Source organism: Anopheles coustani, chromosome 2 (genome assembly GCF_943734705.1).
Source record: "Anopheles coustani chromosome 2, idAnoCousDA_361_x.2, whole genome shotgun sequence".
NCBI classification, from domain to species: domain Eukaryota; kingdom Metazoa; phylum Arthropoda; class Insecta; order Diptera; family Culicidae; genus Anopheles; species Anopheles coustani.
The window spans coordinates 79,591,276-79,597,275 of NC_071289.1; positions in this window are offsets into that span (position 1 = coordinate 79,591,276).

Sequence of the window (6,000 nt, forward strand, 5' to 3'; positions counted from 1 at the left end):
TTGGATGGAACTGCATTCGAATGCACCTGGATGGGAGCACGTCGAAAGGACAAACCGACGACGCAACATTGTGTCAACCGGAGAGGAAGGTCATTGCGTAACCCTAGGTAATAATAAAAAAAAATACGAGGATCAGAACACGGTATCTTTGGTAAGCCTGGGTGGATTTTTACGCCAGCATTGAAAACCAGCTGCTCCGAGGGAAAGATACCGAAAAGTATGTAAATTGGTCCCATCGGATTGTGCTTTTTGCGGTGGTTTGACTTTAATGTTTCATTGTATTGAAATAGTAGGTTTGTTTTTGCTTTGTATGTCCCGTTAACCTACCTTTGTGATGGGTTTGGCTTCGCATCCTGAAAGTAGTTGGACTCGGATTATGCCATTTTGCTCCAAAAATCGTGGCACACCTAGTAATCCTAGGGCAACTTGTAAGCTGTTTCCGGCTTTGGAAGTTCCCATTTTTCCGCTTCTCCTCCTTCTCCTCTTACTGTGCTAATCATAACGATCGGAACCACCCATATATCCCTCGCCAATACACCCATATCGAATGTTCCAATTTGTCGAGCATTGGTCGTCCATCCGTTTTCGCAAACCGAAACCGTCGCCAATTGACCAAGAAGGTATCTGGCCGGCGCGGGATTTTATCGTCCAAGCGTACGCTTATTTGCTTTGTACTCTTCTTCCAAACGCCCGGGACACACGCCCGAGTTGCACTTTTCAACCCCCCGGGGGTAGGGCGTTTGTGTCAACAGATGTAGCCTGTCATGTTAACACTTTGCATCGTGTGGGCTGCGGCCATTCGTGGATGATAAATTGTTTTCGCGGCACTCAACCCACAAAGTGAAAAATGACGTTTTTATTCTAATTCTTACGTAATACGCAAAATTTTGTATCTTTGGTGTTGCTCGGAATTTATTATCTAAAACACAACATCAATGAATAAATTATTACACACGTTAAAACTTAGTCTAGCTAAAAACGATACCGTCCTGGCCAACGGTCGAGGAGCAAAAAGGATGAGTGCTCATGGGAGCTTTCCGGGAAGCCGGCGCACACATCAACAAGATGACAATTGCGTGTCGTCTGTGAGTGGCAATTGGCGCTATACACACACAGGCTCCCAACACAAAAATATTTGAAAATTGATTTGAGCACATTTTTTTCTAGGTTATATCTCACTCAAAGTTAATTTTTCTCCAAGAACATTTAGTTTAACTTAATTATTTAAAATTGGTCATTTAGTCTTTTCTTATAATTGAAAAATTTTAATTTTAAAGTTTGCCAAATTTTCAATTACACTTCGTCTTAATCATAAATAAAACGGCATGAAAAGCAGGTTAAATAAGTTGCTTTGATAAATTAAAATTTTCCAAGTTGGGATTGATAAAATAAATGCTAAAATACAATTGTTTTAAACGTGACACAAGTTATATTAAGTTAGTTCTAGTTTACACCTGCAGAACAATGGTTTAAGCGTTTCTACCTGTTGAATGAAAAAGAATTACAAAATGATACTAACTTTACACAAAATTCCCTCCGAAGAACTTCAGATTCGAGCAAGTCCGTTACTGTCCCGTTGTACGCGCAACATAATTTCCTATCCTATCTATCCTGGTTTGGTTCACCTTCACTGAGCAGCGACTATGGAGCCCGGCAATCATCGGGGATAGGGTTCCGACAGCTTGAACGGTGCGATGTCCGCGCAAAACAGTCCAAAGCGCTACGCTTCATTGGTCGAGAACAAACGGACGTACGTTTTTTTCCTTTTTTTTCTTCCCTTCAAACCGAACCGGTCACATCCGGAAACTGTCCGGACGGTTGTGCCGGTGGACTGGGAACACCGCCACCTGAAGTTAAACTCCTCGACGAGTTTTAATGGCCGAGGTCAAGAACTTTCCTCCGTGTTCCCGCGATTTAAAAAAAACCGTTGCCCGGGCGTGAAACTATTCGCTCGAGCAATCGGACGTCAGTCTGGGCAGAGGATGGCACCGTCCTATGGGTACCATGGACGAGGTCCGATCGGTTCTCATAGTAGACGTGCAAAAATGTCGATTTCTATTACCTTTTCCGATGCGTGAGGTTGAGTTAAATCGATCGCTTCTTCTTCAACACCGATTTTCTTTAATTTATTAATAGTATAGTATTTTTATTGTGTTCAGCAAATCACTTTACCAAAGTGTTTCTCTAATTCCTATTCTTCTCAATGATGTGAACGCACCAATTACATTACGTTCAGACAGATTCGTTTTCCAAAACTACAAATTTAAAATCACCATCTGCAGGAAATTGGAACAAACCGTTAAAGGCCAAGGCAATTTAAATGCAGATTATGTCGAAAACGGAGTCGAAACAAATGGTGCAAAGTGTAATGCCTTCGAGGACGAGGAAAAAGAATGCTTTATGAGAAAAGAAAAAAGTTCAGCGTGTCTATCGTTTGGAGAGCCTCGAACGAAAGAATCACATTTCGCTCCGTTGGATGAAGAAAGTGTCCGACCTCTCTAGTTCGTTCGAACGTTTGAGGTTGAGGATATCGGGCCTTACCCTCCTTAGCACTCCAGGATGAATCTGATCCTCGCGTAGGAATGCCTAATAATTTGAATCCCGCCGCTTTACGGGGAGCTTTATCCGTTCCTTTATATTTCGTGAAAGTTTTTCTTCTCTTCAATTTTTTCCCGTTTCTTTCTTTTGTCGACCGAATTGTCTGTGTGTATGTTGGCTACGTTATCCTAGGGATGGCTTACCATAGAAGGGAAAGGAAGGGCAAGCCAAAGGCCATTATAGTTTCACTTGTGTGCGTACGTCTGCCTATCCCGTCTCATTTTGTCCCTATTCCCTTCCCCTGCGCTACACTACAGCATTGTGCCTGACGAGATGTTCGTTACACGCATTTGAATTACATTTCCACGGAAGAAAGCCCAAATAGTTTGGTCTGCATTTTCCATGGCGGGACGAGAGAAAAGTTTCCTCCCGATAATCGTAGTTTGTTTCTTGTCCTTTACGAAAGAGCTAGCAAGGGTCGCCCAAGTAGGACGGAACGTTACACGGACGCCAGATAGTATCAGTTATGGTATTTAGAGGTAAACGTGCTGCATGAATCGAACTATTTTGACCCTTTTTCCTAGGACAAACCTGCGTCCTTGGAGGCGAGCGGTAGTTAGGGGATGAAATTCCTTCCCTGTCTAAACAGAAACTGGTTTACTTTTATCACACGTTTGTTGGTAGTTTAAATCGAATACAAATTAAGGAATTTTTATCACAGTGTTGAGATGACTTATTGAAGCAAAAACCAAACTGAAAAATTATGAAATTATCGTAATTTACTTTAAGATTCCCTGTAAACACTACCACACCAAATTTACTCGTGAATTAAACCCGTTTTTGAAGAGTTTCAAAAACGTTCACATAGTTCAAAAAGTTTGGTAAAAAATGTGTTGTTTTCAAAAAGATATTGAATAAAAAATAAAATAGTAGTAATATTAAACCAGAATGCAAAAATCATACCACTATCGCTAAATGCTCTTTCAGCACTAATTATTTTATTTGTTTTTTATGTTTAAGTGCATTGCGAGAAATGAAAGCATGTGAAATAGTTTTTTAAATATTTGTTTCCCTCACGCTAGTTGTTCTGATCGTTTATGTTCTCGCGCTCGCTTTTCTCGTCATTCTGTCGCACTCGCACAGCGCTTGCTTTTTGTCCCTTCTTTTCGTCCTCCGCCCTTTGCCCAACGCTGCCCTTAACGAATATTTCGTTTGCTCTCCTTCTCTTTCGAACCTGCCGGTTTCGAATTCTGTCGATATGTAGCTGTCAACGCTCTTCTTTCGTTCTGATCGGAAACGATGGAGACGCCACACGCACACATCCTGACGTTGGTTTTTCCTGCATCAAACGGTTGGGAGAGAGTGAGAGAGACCATGGGAGGGAGTAAGAAAGAAACACAAAAACAGCGGTGTGCGAGAAGAAGACAGAATCCCGCATAACGACTCCAACAGACGCGAGTACCGGCAGCATAGCATCTCGCGAGCATTATTTTTCCCCCTCGCTGCCGAGCATTGGCGTCATGTCGCTTCAGTTTATGTTCGAACGCGCCAGCATACGGTGTGTGCAGTCGTAGGAAGTGGACGTACCGAACAAAGTAAGAGCCGCAGTGCTTGGTTGGTGCTTGGATCGTTTTTCGCAGGACGGAAATTTTTCCCAAAACCATCCGTCGCAGGAAGAAAGGAAGCAGAAGCCGTACGCATAGGTGGCGTTGAGTTTTTGTTCGTCCCTTTTCGCGAAGGAAGAGTGTTGAATTGGTGTGTAGCTACTGTTTGTGTGCGTGTGATTTGGCTGGCAAGGAAGCCGCGCGTATGTGAAGCCTTTTTTTCATTTCCCTCGAGCGAACGGGAAAAGTAAACGAGGGGTAGCAGAAAGCGGAGAAGAATAAAAAGGATCGCTGCCAGAAACCGGCCTAAACAGCTTGATTTTCGACGCAACGCCCTTCCCCCGTTTGGTTGTGTTGGAAGTTTATTTGTTCCTTCTTTCCTGCACTTCTTTACACACAAACAAAAGAGGTGTGAAGGAAGGATATACACAGTGAAGCGGGCATCCTTAGCAGGAACGGCGAAGCAAGAAAGAGGGAGAGAGAGAAAACGAAAATTTTACCGAAGCCAAGCAAAGGATATTCAGAGGAAGGAAAGAATTGAATTGCAGAGAAACCAAGCAACGTTCTGCTCTTAGAAACCGTGTGCTAAGAAATGTAGGCGCTTAGAGAATACGAAAAAAGAATAAGCAATTTGTGCCATAGCAACGCAGTAACCGTGGCCAGGAAAACTTCAAAGATATACAGAGAAAGTAAAAAAACAACGAACCATCGAAAGAAAACTATCAAACATGCAAGTGTGAGTGGATGCATCCTGCAAAGTGGTGTGATTTTCTACACATCATATCATGTGCCAGGAAAACTCCTGCTTCGCTCGTTGTTGTTAGTTTGTTGGTGCGAACGAAAACAAATAAAGTGCCTTCAGTTGCCATAAAACACGGAAAACTACTTCGGAGTAAATTTCCCGGAAAAACCATTCCGTCCGTGCGGGACGGAAAATGTGATTCATCGCCTCTCCGAACGCGCACCCCGTACAACGCAAGTGAAAATAGTTACTGTGCGCGTGTGTGCCCTGGGTGGGTTGGAAAATTGCAATGTTTTGCGAACTGTGTTATCCGTTTGAAGTGTTTATGTACAACATCTAAATCATGTTTTGTTTTTAAATTTATTTTTTTAAATTGAATATCTTTTTTGAGTGTTCAATCATTCATGAATAATTTTGTTTTGCCCCATTTCTAGTTGCTGAAGGTTAGGAAAAGAAGACGAGTGTACGTGAAAATAATAGTGTTCTTGTGAATTTTACAAACAACGAACAAGAGAAAAGGAACGGACGTTAGCCAGCTGCCGTTCGTATCGGAATATTGCATTGGAAAAGTGCCGCAGATTACAATCTTGACTTCCCGGGGGGTGGTTTTCGTGTTCTAAATAAAGCAGGAAAAACAAGCCTGAAACCGACTTGCAGGGAAATAAAATATCCATTCGGTAAGTACGAGTAAGAAACGCACAGTTTTTCAAAGCCAAATTTCCTCCTCCCACCCTACATTTGGCCAAGAGAGTTGCTGAATATTCAACAGCTTTTATCGCCATCGTATTCCCCCATAATACTGTCCACGCGCTTTTCCGGGCTGTTCCCTCGTCGCCGGCGAAAATGCGAGCAACAGAAACATGGCGGAGGACCGGCGGGAAAATTGCATTTATCGATCGACACGGTCGGTGTTGCGCGTGTGTTCGTAGCTTGTGCGTTTTCCCGACGTGTTTTCCCGTGCCAAAGGGGCGACCTGTTTGCGAACCGAGAAACGTGTTAACAGATTTCTATATTTAATGATGCATCGATGCACTTTTCGATGATTACCGTCTCTAGCCACCCTTCCTAATCCTACCCTTAGGATGTTGTTTACGTTTCTGTGTGTGTTGGTAAATG